Here is a 16,010-nt window from a genome sequence, read left to right as displayed (position 1 = left end):
ACACTTAGTCGACTGAGCCACCCAGGTGCCCCAAAATATTCATGCAAATTTAAATGAAAGAGGAAATCAAAACTGATATTATAATTTAGACATTAATACATGAAAATACACAGTAAAAGATGTATTCACAGGAAATTCATAAAATTAAATGTTTTTATTAATAAACACGAAATGTTGAAATAAAGAAGGTAGAAAGAACAACAAAATAATATGAAGGCAAAAGTAAGAATTGTTTTCTGCCTCTGCCCAAGTAATTCAAAACTTTTTGCATTTAAAATAAATGTCAATTTAGCAGAATATAAGATCTGTCTCCATTTTCGAAATAAAATAAGAAACTCAAAGATCATTATTGTATGGGGACTACTTCACACTATGTCCCCCAAATTCTCCTGGGACATGAGTACTTTCACTTTCCTTTGCATCCAGATGGACACAAATGGAAACTTCAGAAACACTGGTCTCTTTCTTTCCTTTTTTAAAAAAAAATTTTAACATTGATTTGTTTTTCAGAGAGAGAGACAGAGCGTGGGCAGGGGAGGGGCAGAGAGAGAGGGACACAGAATCCGAAGCAGGCTTCAGGCTCTGAGCTGTCAGCACAGAGTCTGATGTGGAGCTCGAATGTATGCACTGTGAGATCATGACCTGAGCCAAAGATGGACACTTGCCCTACTGACCTATCCAGGTGCCTCTCTTTCTTTCATTTTTTAAATATTTATTTATTTTTATTTTGAGAAAGGGAGAGAGAGTGTGCAAGTGGAGGAGTGGGAGAGAGAGAGAGAGAGAGAGAGAGAGGGAGAGAGAATCCCAAGCGGGCTCTTGGGATCCTGTGGTAAAACTGGCTCCTGTTAGATGATGCAGGACCTGTCAGAACCAGGGTAGAGGGTTGGGAGGGTGGGTCAGAATGGAGAAGGTGAAGACTGGGAATCTAGACAGACATGCAGGGATAGTTAGTTGAGACATGGACAGACATGTGGCAATGTGTCTGTCAATTCACCCAAATGAAATTAGTAATCAGTTGACTTACAGATAGGATTAACAAGATACAGGAATCATCCAAACTGTCCTCTAAGGACTATCTTTTGTTGAAGGTCATGGCTCTTCCTGTGCTCATCTCCACAAAAAGGTGCAGGTCCAGATAAGGACTGACAGTCTGCCGTAGCAGAATCAGGATCAGTGGTTGTTAGAGGATCAATAGGCAAGCAATTAGCCAAGATCTGAGTGCTAAAAACATCTGGAAGAACCTGCTAGCATGAATCAGGAACTGGATTTTACAAGGGATTATTGCAGAGCTGGGGCTGAAAAGCTGTACGATACAGCATTTATCAGACAAGAACTAGGTCACAAGGAAACATGGAGTACAGAATTAAAGAAAAGAAACCTTCCAGGCCTACTTCACATTGAATCAGTCAGACCCAGGGCTCCTGCTCACCTTGTCTTGGCCTTTGGATGGTGGCTCCAGAGTACATAGTGCAGATGAACCTGTAGGCAGGAGTTCCAGAGATTATGAGGTAAGGGTAGCAGTACTGTAAGGTCAGGGTCTTAAATGTGTTCAATTGTGTGAGCTTCTCAAATAGCATCTGTATTTCCTAGATAAGTCTAGTTGCTGAACTGAGCTCTGTCTCTGGGTGACACTTCTTGTGGTATGTGGGAGGATTCTGCATACCCGTGGCCTCTTCCAGGAGCTGACTTGTAAGCAACATTCAGATCTTAATAGATGTCATTTCCTCTCTGACCCCAGAACTCTACTAGGTGTCCCTCTTGTGTGCTCCCTTAACACCCTGACATGGCACTATCACACTGTGACATAGTGGCCTGTTTTCTGCTGCATAGGCCCCATTGTTTGCATTTAACTATTGTAAATTAGTGTACCAATGAGTCTGAATGTGATATCCTTTGTATAGCTGTGTAATGTTGAGATTACTTATGAAAATGTCTAAATGAAACTTTTCACCCTTGGATATTATATGGAAAGTAACTGACCAATTGTCCAATTTGTGTGGTGTCAAACCGCACCCAGTGTTTAAACCAATCCCAAGGGGAGCCTGGACAGTCAAAATATCACAGCAGGGTAGGACTGCCAAAGGGGAAATTTATAGCTAAATGCCTATATTAGAAAAGAAGAAAGATCAAATCAATTACTTAACTTCCACCTTAAGAAACTAGAAAAGGAAAAATGAACTAAACCCAAAGGAAGTGGGAGAAATGGAATAATAAAGATAAGAGTGAAAATAATATAGAAAGCCAATAGAAAAATGTAACAAAGTGAAAAATTGTTTCTATGAAAACATCAAGAAAATAGACAAACTTTTACCTTGACCAAGAAAAAAAAGAGAGAAGACAGAAATGACTGAAATCAGGAATGAAATAGGAACATCGCTACCAACCTCACAGCAATTAAAAGAATTATAAGGAAATATTTGAACAATGTATGCCAATAAATTAGGTAACTTAGATGACATGGAAACTTCCCTAGAAAGACAAAAATTACTGAAACTGACTCAAGTAGAAAATAGAAAATATGTGTGTGTACATAAACATTTTTTCTGAAAGAGTATTTTGTTAGAGCAGTTTTAGGTTCACAGCAGAATTGAGAGGAAGTGCCAGAGATTTCCCATATGCTCTCTGCCCCCACACATGCACAGCCTCCCCCATTATCACCAAACCCCCAGCAGCAGACATTTGTGACAACTGTTGACCTACATTAATACGTCACAAACACCCAAAGTCCATAGTTTACATTAGGGCTCCCTCTTGGTTACCTTCTATAGGTTTGGATAAGTTCATGACGACATGTTGCCATCATTATAGTATCATGCAGAGTATCTTCACTGCCTCCCCAAATCCTCTGTGCCCTGCTTATTAATCCCTCTCTCCCACCTAATCCCTGGAAACCTTTGATCTTTTTACTGTGTCCATAGTTTTGCCTTTTCCAGAATGTACTGTTGTTGGAATCATACAGTATATAGCTTTTTCTGTGCTCCTTTCCCTTGCTAATCACATTTAAGCGTCTTCCATGTCTTTTCAAGGGTTGACAGATCATTCTTTTTGGTGCTGAATAATATTCCATTGTTTACTCACCCATTCACCTGCTGAAGGACATCTTGGTTGCTTCCAAGTTTTGGCAATCATAAGTAAAGCTGCTATTAACATTCATATGCAGGTTTTTTGTGTGGATATAAGTTTCTATCTTCTATGGGTAAATACCAAGGAGCTCAAGTGTAAGATCATATGGGGCAAGTATGTTTAGTTTGGTAAGAAACCCCCTGTCTTCTGAAGTTGCTGTCCCATTTTGTATTCCCACCAGCAATGTATGAGAGTTCCTGTTCCACATCCTCACCAGCATTTGCTGTTGTCAGTGTTCCAGATTTGGTCATTCTAATAAGGGGGTAGTGGTATCTCATTGTTTTTGGTTTTGTTTTGTTTTATTTTACAGGTAATACTCAAACTTTAATGTAAATATAATGTACTTTAAAAAATCAAGATACTGTACAATTTTTCAGAAATCATTTACTCATATGCTGCTCCTCGGTTAGATTTCAGAACTACCCAAAAACTTTAAGGGTAGACTGAAGGGGAAAAAAGGTAGATTCTTTCTCTCTCAGTAGCCTTTTTACATTCATTTCTCCCATTCTTCCTACACATTCAGGCCTATAAGCCTTGCCCCAGTACTGCCTCTTCTGGATCAAGTCATCTGGGCTCAGGCCTTTCTGTCTCCCCTGCATGCTGGCAGTGGCTATGTGCTCAAAGGTCCCTGGGTTTTAGTTCTGTTCTGGTTCCTCTTGATCTTTTTGGATCCTCTCTAGAGTCTCATGGCTCATGGCCTGTGCTGGGAAGGGCAGCTTGTGGCCAACCTGGTTGAGGAAAGCTTGTACCTCTTTGAATCCACAACACCCACCCATTTCTACTGTGAGACGGCCAGCCTTCACAGAGTCATGTAGTGATCCCCCCATGCACTGTCCCATACCCTTGTGGGTGGTGGGCTTGAAAGGGGCTGGTACTCTCTATAAGGCAAACTGTTCTTGGGGTCCAGAGAGTGGTTGATTGTCAGGTGCATCATTTCAAAATGCCCCCAGTGGAGGTAACCACCACCCAGTGCCAAGATTGCAAAAATGCCTTCTGTGAATTCAGTAGCTTCAATAGAAGGTCCCCATATGTCACTCGAGTATTTGGGTTCTCTTCTCATTTTTGGCACAGGGGTGCCCTTTCAACAAATCTAAGCATGAGCTTTTCAGGAATGGAAACATCCTTAAAAGTTGGCACCAGGAGCAGGGTCTTTAGGCCAGCACAGGCAGGCGGAGCTGCTCAAGAATCTGACAGTGGTGCTCACATGAATGGCGCCCGGGCAAAAGGCAGCAGCCACCACATGGCCATGGCCACCACCGCAACCACCTCCACTGGGCACGGAGGGCAGCACCCTAGTGCCACACTGGAATCAGCTCAGGGCTGCCAGTATCTCACTGTTTTAATTTGCATTTCCTGATGTCACATGATGTTGAGCCTCTTTTCATATACTTATTTGCAATCTTCTTGGAGGAGGCGGCTGTTAAGGTCTTTGGCCCATTTTTTTAATAAGTTGTTTGCATTCTTATTAAATTTTAAGAGTTTTCTCTGTATTTTTTTGCACATTATTTATATTTTGATTAAAAGTTAATGTTTTATCCACCTGTTTAAGACAATATGAGATAATATCTATTGGCCTACTATTGACATATTTTTATTTTTATTTATTTATTTATTTTTAATTTGTTTATTGTTTAATTTACATCCAAGTTAGTTGGCATATGGTGCAACAATGATTTCAGGAGTAGATTCCTTAATTCCCCTTACCCATTTAGCCCATCCCCCCCCCCAACAACACCTCCAGCAACCCTTTGTTCTCTATATTTAAAAGTCTTTTATGTTTTGTCCCCCTCCCTGTTTTTATATTATTTTTGCTTCCCTTCCCTTGTGTTCATCTGTTTTGTATCTTAAATTCCTCACGAGTGAAGTCATATGATATTTGTCTTTCTCCGACTAATTTCACTTAGCCTAATACCCTCTAGTTCCATCCACATAGTTGCAAATGGCAAGATTTCATTCTTTTTGATTGCCAAGTAATACTTCATTGTATATATATGTACCACATCTTCTTTATCCATTCATCTGTCGATGGACATTTGGGCTCTTTCCATATTTTGACTATTGTTGATAGTGCTACTATAAACATTGGGGTGCATGTGCCCCTTTGAAACAGCACACCTGTACCCCTTGGATAAATACCTAGTAGTGCAATTGCTGGGTCATAGGGTAGTTCTATTTGTAATTTTTTAAGGAACCTCCATACTGTTTTCAAGAGTGACTGCACCAGTTTGCATTCCCACCAGCAGTGTGAAAGAGATCCTCTTTCTCCACATCCTCACCAACATCTGTTCTGTTGTTGCCTGAGTTGTTAATGTTATCATTCTGACAAGTGTGAGGAGGTACCTCAACGTGGTTTTGATTTGTATTTCCCCGATGATGAGTGATATGGAGCATTTTTTCATGTGTCAGTTGGCCATCTGGATGTCTTCTTTGGAGAAGTGTCTATTCATGTCTTTTGTCCATTCCTTCACTGGATTATTTGTTTTTTGGGTGTTGAGTTTGATAAGTTCTTTGTAGATTTTGGATACTAACCCTTTATCTGATATGTCATTTGCAAATATCTTCTCTCATTCTGTCGATTGCCTTTTAGTTTTGCTGACTGTTCCTTCGCTGTGCAGAAGTTTTTTATTTTGATGAGGTCCCAGTAGTTCATTTTTGCTTTTGTTTCCCTTGCCTCTGGAGACGTGTTGAGTAAGAAGTTGCAGCAGCCAAGTTCAAAGAGGTTTTTTCCTGCTTTCTCCTCTAGGATTTTGATGGCTTCCTGTCTTACATTTAGATCTTTCATCCATTTTGAGTTTATTTTTGTGTATGGTGTAAGAAAGTGGTCTAGGTTCTTTTTTCTGCATGTCACTGTCCAGTTTTCCCAGCACCATTTAGTGAAGAGACTGTCTTTTTTCCATTGGATATTCTTTCCTGCTTTGTCAAATTAGTTGGCCATACGTCTGTGGGTCCATTTCTGGGTTCTTCATTCTGTTCCATTGATTTGAGTGTCTGTTCTTGTGCTTGTACCATACTGTCTTGATGATTACAGCTTTGTAATATATCTTGAAGCACGGGATTGTGATGCCTCCAGCTTCAGTTTTGTTTTTCAGGATTGCTTTGGTTATTCGGGGTCTTTTCTGACTCCATACAAATTTTAGGATTGTTTGTTCTAGCTCTGTGAAGAATGCTGGCATTATTTTGATAGGGATTGCATTGAATATGTAGATTGCTTTGGGTAGTATTGACATTTTAATAATATTTGTTCTTCCTATTCAGGAGCATGGAATATTTTTCCATTTTTTTGTGTCTTCTTCAATTTCTTTCATAAGCTTTCTATAGTTCTCAGTGTATAGATTTTTCACCTCTTTGGTTATGTTTACTCCTAGGTATTTTATGGTTTTTGGTGCAATTGTAAATGGGATCGATTCCTTGATTTCTCTTTCTGTTGCTTCATTATTAGTGTATAGGAATGCAACCAATTTCTGTGTATTGATTTTATATTCTGTGACTTTGCTGAATTCATAAATCAGTTCTAGCAGTTTTTTGGTGGAATCTTTTGGATTTTCCACGTAGAGTATCATGTCATTTGCAAAGAGTGGAAGTATGACTTCCTCCTGGCTGATTTGGATGCCTTTTATTCCTTTGTGTTATCTGATTGCTGAGGCTAAGACTTCCAATACTATGTTGAATAACAGTGGCAAGAGTGGACATCCCTGTCATGTTCCTGACCTTAGGGAGAAAGTTCTCAGTTTTTCCCCATTGAGGGATGATATTAGCAGTGGGTCTTTCATATATGGCTTTTATGATCTTGAGGTACGATCCTTCTATACTAATTTCTTGAGGGTTTTTATCAAGAAAGGATGCTGTATTTTATCAAATGTTTTCTCTGCATCTATTGAGAGGATCATGTGGTTCTTGTCCTTTCTTTTATTGATGTGATGAATCACATTAATTGTTTTGTGTATATTGAACCAGCCCTGCATCCCAGATATAAATCCCACTAGGCCGTGGTGAATAATTTTTTTAATGTACTGTTGAATCCAGTTGGCTAGTATCTTGTTGAGGATTTTTGCATGTGTGTTCATCAGGGAAATTGGTCTATAGTTCTCCTTTTTAGTGGGGTCTTTGTCTGGTTTTGGAAGCAAGGTAATGCTGGCTTCATAGAAAGAGTTTGGAAGTTTTTCTTCCATTTCTATTTTATGGAACAGCTTCAAGAGAATAGGTGTTATCTCTGTTTTAAATGTTTGGTAGAATTCCCCTGTAAAACCATCTGGTCCTGGGCTCTTGTTTTGGGGAGATTTTGGATTACTAATTCAATTTCTTTACTGGTTATGGGTCTGTTCAAATTTTCTATTTCTCATTGTTTCAGTTTTGATAGTTCATATGTTTCTAGGAATTTGTCCATTTCTTCCAGATTGCCCATTTTATTGGTGTATAATTGCTCATAATGTTCTTTTATTATTTTTGCTGAGTTGGTTGTGATCTCTCCTCTTTCATCATTGATTTTATTTATTTGGGTCCTTTCCTTTTTCTTTTGATCAAACTGGCTAGGGGTTTATCAGTTTTGCTAATTCTTTCAAAGAATCAGCTTCTAGTTTCATTGATCTGTTCTACTGTTTGTTTAGTTTTGATAGCATTGGTTTTTGCTCTATTCTTTATTATTTCCTGTCTTCTGCTAGTTTTGGGTTTTATTTGCTGTTCTTTTTTCTAGTTCTTTGAGGTCTAAGATTAAGTTGTGTATCTGAGACCTTTCTTCCTTCTTTAGGAAGGCCTGGATTTCTATATACTTCCCTCTTATGACCATCTTTGGTGCATCCCAAAGGTTTTGGGCTGTGGTGTTATCCATGTACTTTTTAATTTCCTCTTTGACTTTTTGGTTAGCCCATTCATTCTTTAGTGGGATGTTCTTTAGTCTCCAAGTATTTGTTATCTTTCCAAATTTTTTCTTGTGGTTGACTTGGAGTTTCATAGTGTTGTGGTCTGAAAATATGCACAGTATGATCTTGATCTTTTTGTAGTTGTTGATGGCTGATTTGTGTCCCAGTATGTGATCTATTCTGGAGAATGTTCCATGTGCACTCGAGAAGAACGTGTATACTGCTGCTTTAGGGTGAAATGTCCTGAATATATCTGTTAATTCCATTCGGTCCAGTGTGTCATTCAAAGCCATTGTTTCCTTGTTGATTTTTTGATTAGATGATCTGTCCATTGTTGTAAGTGGTGTGTTGTAGTCCCCTACTATTATGGTATTGTTATCAATGACTTTATTTATGTTTGTGATTAATTGATTTATATATTTGGGTGTACCACGTTTGGATCATAAGTGTCTTTAATTGTTAGGTCTTCTTCGTGGATAGACCTTTTAATTATGATATAATGCCCTTCTTCATCTCTTGTTACAGTCTTTATTTTAAAATCTAGATTGTTTGTTATAAGTGTGGCTACTCTGGCTTTCTTTTGGCAACCATTAGCTTGATAGATGGTTCTCCATCCCCTTATTTTCAATCTGAAGGTGTCTTTAGGTCTAAAATGGGTCTCTTGTAAACAGCATTTTCTTATCCATTCTGTTACCTTATGTCTTTTGATTAGAGTGTTTAGACCATTGACGTTTAGAGTGAGTACTGAAAGATACGAACTTATTGCCATTATGTTGCCTGTAGAGTTGGAGTTTCTGCTGGTGTTATCTGGTCCTTTCTAGTCTTTGTTGTGCTTAGTCTTTTTAGGTTTTGGGGTTTTTTTTTTCCATCTTTTCTCCCCTCAGAGAGTCCCCCTTATAATTTCTTGCAGGGCTTGTCTAGTGCTCATGAAGTCCTTTAATTTTTATTTGTCTGGGAAACTTTTTATCGCTCCTTCTATTTTGAATGACAGCCTTGCTGGATAAAGAATTCTTGGCTGCATAGTTTTCTGATTCAGCACATTGAATATATCCTTCGCTTTTTTCTGACCTGACAAGTTTCTGTAGATAGGTCTGCTGCAAACCTGATCTGTCTTCCCTTATAGGTTAAGGACTTTTTTTCCCTTGCTGCTTTCATGATTCTTTCCTTGCCTGAGTATTTTGTGAATTTGACTATGATATGCCTTGTTGATTGTTGGTTTTTGTTGAATCTAATGGGAGTCCTCTGTGCTTCCTGGAGTATGATGTCTGTGTCTTTCTCCAGGTTAGGAAAGTTTTCTGCTATAATTTCCTCATATAAATTTTCTACCCCTTTTTCTCTCTCTTCATCTTCTGGGACCCCTATGATTCTGATGTTATTCCTTTTTAATGAGTCACTGAGTTCTCTGATATTTATTTCATGCTCTTTTGCCTTAGTCTCCCTCTTTTTTTCTGCTTCATTATTCCGCCTAAGTTTGTCCTCTATATCACTGATTCGCTGCTCTGCCTTATGCATCCTTGCTGCTATGGCATCCATTCAAGATTGCAGCTCAGTTATACCATTTTTTATTTCATCCAGACTAAGTTTTACTTCTTTTATCTCCACAAAAAGGGATTCTAATCTATTTTCAACCCAGCTGTGATTCTTATTATCATAATTCTAAATTCTGGTTCAGACATCTTGCTTATATCTGTGTTGATTAAGTCCCTGGCTGTCATTTCTTCTTGTTCTCTCTTTTGGGGAAAATTCCTTTGTTTCATCCTTTTAGAGGAAGAAAAGGAATTAATAAAGTAAAACAAAAATTTTTTTTAATTAAAAAATTAAAAACAACACAAGGAAATAAAATAAAATATACTAGATCCTAGGTGTGTTTTGGTGTGGTTGTTGAAAGAAGCTTGACAGATTAGAGAAAAAAGGGAAAGATAAGAAAAGAAAAAGAAAAAAAGGGAAAACATTTGAAAATTTGAAAAAATGAATACAATAAAATAGAATAAAATGAAATGATGAAAGTAAAATAGGATTTTAGAAATTTACAAAAAAGAAAAAATACAGTAGAAAAAAATTAAAGAAAAATCTTTTTAATAAAAATGGAAAATAAAAATAGATTTTTTTCTTTCTGCATTCAAGAATAAGAAAAGAAAAAAAAAGAAGAAAATTTGGATAAAAAGGGGAGAAAACAGAATGAAGTATGATTGAAATTACGTCTGGCTTCCCATAGAAGTCAAAATATGAAGCATTTTAGTCTGTAAACTAAGCAGGTGGAGAGACTTGTGTTTGTCAAGAGTGTTATTGGCACAGTTGGGCAGAGCCTAGTGTAACACTCTGTTCGCCACTAGGTGGTGCTGCTTAGCTTACTGGGGTGGATTGCTGTGGCACATGTAGGCATGTATGCACGTGGGTGGGACAAGTGAAAATGGCATCACCCAGTTACCCAGTCTCTAGTATCGGAACTCTGTGCTCTCCACGACTGGCACTCAAGCACCCCTCCTTTGTCTCCAGCTTCCGTCCACTCCCCACTTCTACACTGTCTGTGACCAAGCCATTAGGCGGCACCTTCCTCCTGAGTTTTATCTCAGATGTGGCTGTTTCCCAACCCCTCACTTCTGAGGGACCATGTTTTTGACCCATTCAGACCCTCTTGGGGAGGGTCTTGCTGAGCAATGGTCAGGTGCTGGCCCAGCACCAAGAACAGTTCACCAGACTGTGCTGCTGTTGATGCCCAGAGACAGCAGCTGGGTGCCAGCCCGCCCAGAAAAAGTTCACATGATCTTGTACCAGCAGCATTCCAGGGTTTATGGAAAATCACAACACACATCCGGCACCAGGCTTCCCTCTTCACATCCTTGTTCCAGCACCAGTGAATGTGGTTGTTTTCCAGGGTCTGCTGGGACCTTTGCCTATGGGGTGGCTGCACAGCCTCCTCCAAATGTACTCCCAGCAGAGAACTGCCTCTCCCCGTGTGGCCCTTGGATCCCTCAGACCTCAATCTCTGCTCTTGGGGATTCACCCTTCCCACCAGAGAACCACCAGGTATCGAGCTGCAGAGTTTCAGACTCTGTGCTCCACCTGTTTATAGAGTCTTAATGGAATTTAAACCCTCTCCTTTCTCCTTTCTCCCTTTTTTGTTCAGTTCCTGTGTCTGTTTCCACTTTTCCACTTTCTCTCCAGCTGCTTTTTTTTTTTTTTTTGGCGGGGGGTGTTTTTCCCGTACTAACCCCCTGTCTCCATCTTCTCTCCACATACAAAAACAGCTCCCTGCCCTCCATGGCTCCTCTCTCCTCCACTTTCCCTCTCTGTGCCATGTACCTGATGAGTTCTGTGGTTCAGGTTGTGCAGATTGTGGTGTTAATCCTCAAATCAGTTTTCTTGGTGTGCAAGATGGTTTAGTGTTGATCTGGCTGCATTTCAGAGACCAGAGAGGCAAAAACAAAAACAAAAACAAAAACAAAAAACAAAAAACTTCCATGCTGTTCCGCCATCTTGGCTGGAGTTTTCTGTATATTTTGGATAACAATCCTTTATCAGATATATCGTTTGCCTATTTTCTCCCTGTCTGTAGCTTGTCTTCTCATTCTTTTTAACACTGTCTTTTGCAGAACAGAAGGTGTTAATTTTAATGAAGTTCAGCTTGTTAATGATTTCTTTCATGGGGTTGTATCTAAAAGTCATCACTGTACCCAAGGCCATCCAGGTTTTCTCCTGTGTTTTCTTCTAGGAGTTTTACAGCTTTGTGTTTTACATTTGGGCCTGTGACCCATTTTGAGTTAATTTTTGTGAAAAGCATGTTATCTATTTCTAGGGTTTTTTGGTGTGTGTGTGTGTTTTGCATGTGGAAAATATTTTCCTTTTAAGATAGTTTTATATGTTCAATGAAGGTACAGATGAAGTATAGATAAGCAAAAGAAGAAATATCTGAAGATAACTGATACCATTTTGAAGTGAAACCTTCAGACATGTGCGCACATGTATGAATGTAACAGGATGTTAAAATGGGGCTCTTTGTACTTACTTTTGGCTGAAGCCCTAAATGCTGGTAACAATACAATAGACGCCCAAGGACCACATATCCCAAATATCCTAACTGAGATGCTGTGACTCCTATTCAACTGATACAGGGTAGACAGAGAGATTATGAAGCAGGTTCTGCCAGATTGAGCAATCACTCTACTAGCTTGTAACAGTGAGGGCTGAACGGCAGTGAGAGAAAATTCCATGGAGAGCCTTGTTGGTGGCCTGGGTCCCATGCCACCCCTCCCAGGGGGAGAGGAGTGCATCCCTTCATCCCAAGCCAAGTGAAAGACCCTTCTGGAGACCCACTCAGAGAACTCAGAGAGCTAAATGTGTGCCTCTTAGAGTTTAGGGACTGGTATCTGCCTTTTACCAAGAGATGCCCATAGGTAAGAGATTATAGCTTGTAGCTAAGCCTAAGTCTGCCCAACAGAAAGGAGAAAGGACTGCCCTTCCTCAGTAGCAGGCAAAGATATGTGAGCATCACCAGGCGCCATGGAATGTGAGGAGGGAGCTGGCCTGGGTTGTTTTAAAAGGGAACAACACCACGGGACTCCTGAGTGGGAGGGAAAAGGGTCCAAAGGAGAAAGTTAGCATGGCTAGTTAGCTGCTGGAGACCACATGGGCTGAGGGAAGAACTGGAAGCTTCCAGCTGCGAGAGAGGTGGCATGCTCCACAAAGAATCTTGGGAACAGCCTGCAAAAGCACCTGCCAGAGAAAGAGCTGCAAAGGTGCATGTGGCACACCCACAGGAGCCAGTGTCGGTCCAGGACTGTGCCTGCCATTGAGGACTGCCCTTTCCACAGTCCCATCCCAGGGGCTCAGCCTTGGAGGGGTGGAAGGCAAAGGGAAGAGGAGCGGCTATGAGAAGGAAGACACGACTAACCCTTCCAGAATTCCAAGCTCACAGCAGCTCTGCCTGGAGAAGTTTCCCTTCCACTAGAGAGAAGTTCAGATTGCACTGGATGCTTTAATTACTGAAGTAAGACTGCCCAACTGACTGAAAGGACCCAGAAAAACTTTGAGACCTCCATGAAATTTCATCCATGGGCCACAAAAGGACAAATCCAGAGAGCAGGTTTGAAGTAAATGTGGGAGAAAGAACACAGTTGCTTTATTATTGCACTTGTGCCCATGTTGTTCAACAAAATAGTAATGAACATGAAAATTATTTTTTAAGTTTATTTATTTATTTATTTATTTATTTATTTATTTATTTATTGTGAGAGATAGAGTGCAAGTGGGTGAGGGGCAGAGGGAGAGAATTCTAAGCAGGCTCTGCACTGTCAGCATGGGGCTCAAACCCACAAACCCATGAGATCATGACCTGAGCTAAAATCAAGAGTTGGACGCTTAATTGACTGAGCCACCCAGGTACCCCTAAAAATCATTTTTAAATAATCATTGGATCTTATTGGGTTCTTATATAAATAAAATGACTAATACATGTAGAGCTCCTAGTACATAATAAATGCATTAATGTATTATCTATTATTATTAATAATAGTGATTTTTAACCTTCCTTTTTTCATTTAATGGTATCCTAAATATATTTTCACATCAATAAATACAATTACCAGACTGCGAGATCTGCATTGTCTGTTTATTCACTAATGTATCCTTCTATTTACAACAGTGCCTGGCACATAGCAAATAATCAATACATAATTGCTAAATGAATTATTTCAAGTTTCTGCAGTGTTGTTGCATGGAATGTACTATAGTTACTGATCTTTTATTATTGGTTAGAAAACATTGGAAATGACCACATCTAGGTATTTTCCAGTCTTTCATGGTTATAAACTAGCCTCTCACAAATATCCTTAGTTTTGTATCTTTGTGTAGATCCTTACTTATTTTCTTGGTATAAATTCTTAGAAGAGGAATTACAGGGTCAAAGGGTATAAATGTTTCATTAAAACTTTGAAAATTGTTGCCAAATTGCCCTCTGGAGGGATTTTGAGGCTAAGGAAGAACTAAGAATTTCCAAGTACAGAGATTTTTTTTTTTTTTAATCTTTGCATATCTCTGGATATTTCCCAGTTCCAAGAGTTTTGGCATGGCTTCAACACAAGAAGAGTTTCTTCAAGGTTGAAAATAAAAACATATTTCAGGAACTTATTCTAGGGCATAGTTGACTGAGTGAAATGGAAGGAAAAACAGAGCATTTGCCAATAGAAGCGTGGTGAGTAACTCCTCAGCCCAGGAAGCCTCAGCTTGGAAGAGAACAGATTCGTCTCCAAGCATCACAGTGAAGAATTACAAGTCAAAATACAACTATTTATTGAGCACCTACTAAGTATGGCACTGCACTGACCACTTTGGAGTGCAGTGGCCTGGCTCTGCCACCCTCCTGTCCCCTCCCACCGTCCCCCATGCCTGGACTATAAGCTCTCCTGGGAAGAATGTTTGTTGACTTCATCTTGCATCCCTGGCACACAGCAGGAGAAAGGCAGTAGATGCAGTACATGTTTGTGAGACTGAACAAAACTCTTCTAGGAAAATTCTAGAGGGATTGGCACAAACTTTGGAAAACAAACTTACACACATACACTTCAATAACTAATATCAAATGTGAGACGCTAAACCACTGTCATCTTGAGCTCTCATACTAGAAGCTCAGGCAGATTTTGGGTTCTGAGCCCTTTCTCAGATTGATCTGCTGTCCCCAGATTTGTTCAGTACCAGGGTCTAGTCAGAACTGATCATCGTAATGAAGCTTCACTCTGCTCCCTTGTGTGAAATAGCAAACAAAAATTGAAGCCATTAAAAGCTTGAGACCTTGAGCCAAACAAATCAAAAGGTTGAATACCTCTCCTAGGACCTGTGTGTTGAATGTGCATTTGGTAGGTTCCCTGGATACTGTCAATGGGTAAAGCAATATGGTAGAAACGGCTGGCTGCCTACCCAATGTTTATTCACTCCTGCTTTCTACTGTAGAACCCAATATTATTGGAGACAGCAAAGCACCTAGCTAAAAAACTACATTTCCAGGCCTGCTTTGAGGACAAGGGTAGCCAGTGAGATATAAAGGGAGTTGCTGGGTGGGACTTCTAGCAACATTCCTAAAGGAGACTTATCCATCTTCCTGACTTCCTCCCTTCTTTCTTCTTCATACCCAGATCACAGACACAATTACTGGAGCTCCAGCAGCCATTTTGCTTGAGGATGTTAAAGCAGAAAGGGTAGGAGACTTGAACAGACCAGCCCAAGACTGCCTGCTTCCAAATTTATTTTACTTTAGAGAGAAGCGAACCCCGATACTGTCACTTGAGGACTCTTCACTAGAGGCCAAAGGTAATTGTCAGTGGAATGACTTTCTATGGGGTGAAGGGCACAGTAGTACCCCATAGGAGTGTTTTGGAAATTTGGGGATATATTTTTTATTGTCACAATAAATGGCACTACTTGTATTTAGTAGACAAGAGCTTGACATATCTTGTCCCAGGTATTCATGTAGATTTAAAACAACAACAATAAAATGTTTATAATTACCTGCACCTTAAACATAATTATATTTTACAAATAAATAAAATGTATTTTTGGCATGGTTTCTGACATGCCCAATTTTCCAGGAATGCAACTGCCATGTAAAATAAGAGTTTTGTACTGGTTTTTTGAACTTTACAAAGATTTGTTCACTATTTGCAAAATTACATCACCAATAGCAACACTCATTGCATGCAATGTAACACATGATATTGATCTAAGTTTATAGTTGTCCCATTCATGGTGAATGTACGAATAATTACAGTACTGGCTCCTTTGTTTTATCTTCTAAAGTAGTTGGGCCCAAGCATTTCCATGCTGAAATGCATATTAATTTATTACAAATAACCTCCTTTTTATTTCCCTTTGAAACTTTCCAGTCAACGCATTATGCCAATTTTACTTTTGAGAAGGTCATAGTATCTATACATTTCACATCAGGATCATAAGGTGCGTTCTAATAAGTGGGGAGGAGGGAACTGGTCTTGACAGTGCTTGTTGTCCTCACTGATGAGACTCCTACACACTCAGCCTCCA

The 16,010-nt window shown here is 39.6% G+C and overlaps 1 protein-coding gene and 1 pseudogene across 1 annotated transcript in view; one reads left to right on the top strand and one right to left on the bottom strand.

The window, feature by feature from the left end:
- The window catches only part of FOXN2 (forkhead box N2), a 97,149-nt gene extending 81,665 nt beyond the window's left edge, over positions 1–15,484 (top strand). The window contains exon 7 of the transcript XR_005784218.1: positions 15,107–15,484. The gene's annotated coding sequence lies outside the window, so the exon portion shown is untranslated. The remainder of the gene's footprint in view (positions 1–15,106) is intronic.
- LOC121016233 (39S ribosomal protein L16, mitochondrial-like) lies at positions 1,050–4,365 on the bottom strand (annotated as a pseudogene).
- Positions 15,485–16,010: the final 526 nt, after the last annotated feature.

The sequence above is a fragment of the Herpailurus yagouaroundi genome, unplaced genomic scaffold, assembly GCF_014898765.1.
Source record: "Herpailurus yagouaroundi ecotype Mexico unplaced genomic scaffold, PumYag 210, whole genome shotgun sequence".
Taxonomy (NCBI): Eukaryota; Metazoa; Chordata; class Mammalia; order Carnivora; family Felidae; genus Herpailurus; species Herpailurus yagouaroundi.
This window is presented reverse-complemented; position numbering and strand designations above follow the sequence as displayed.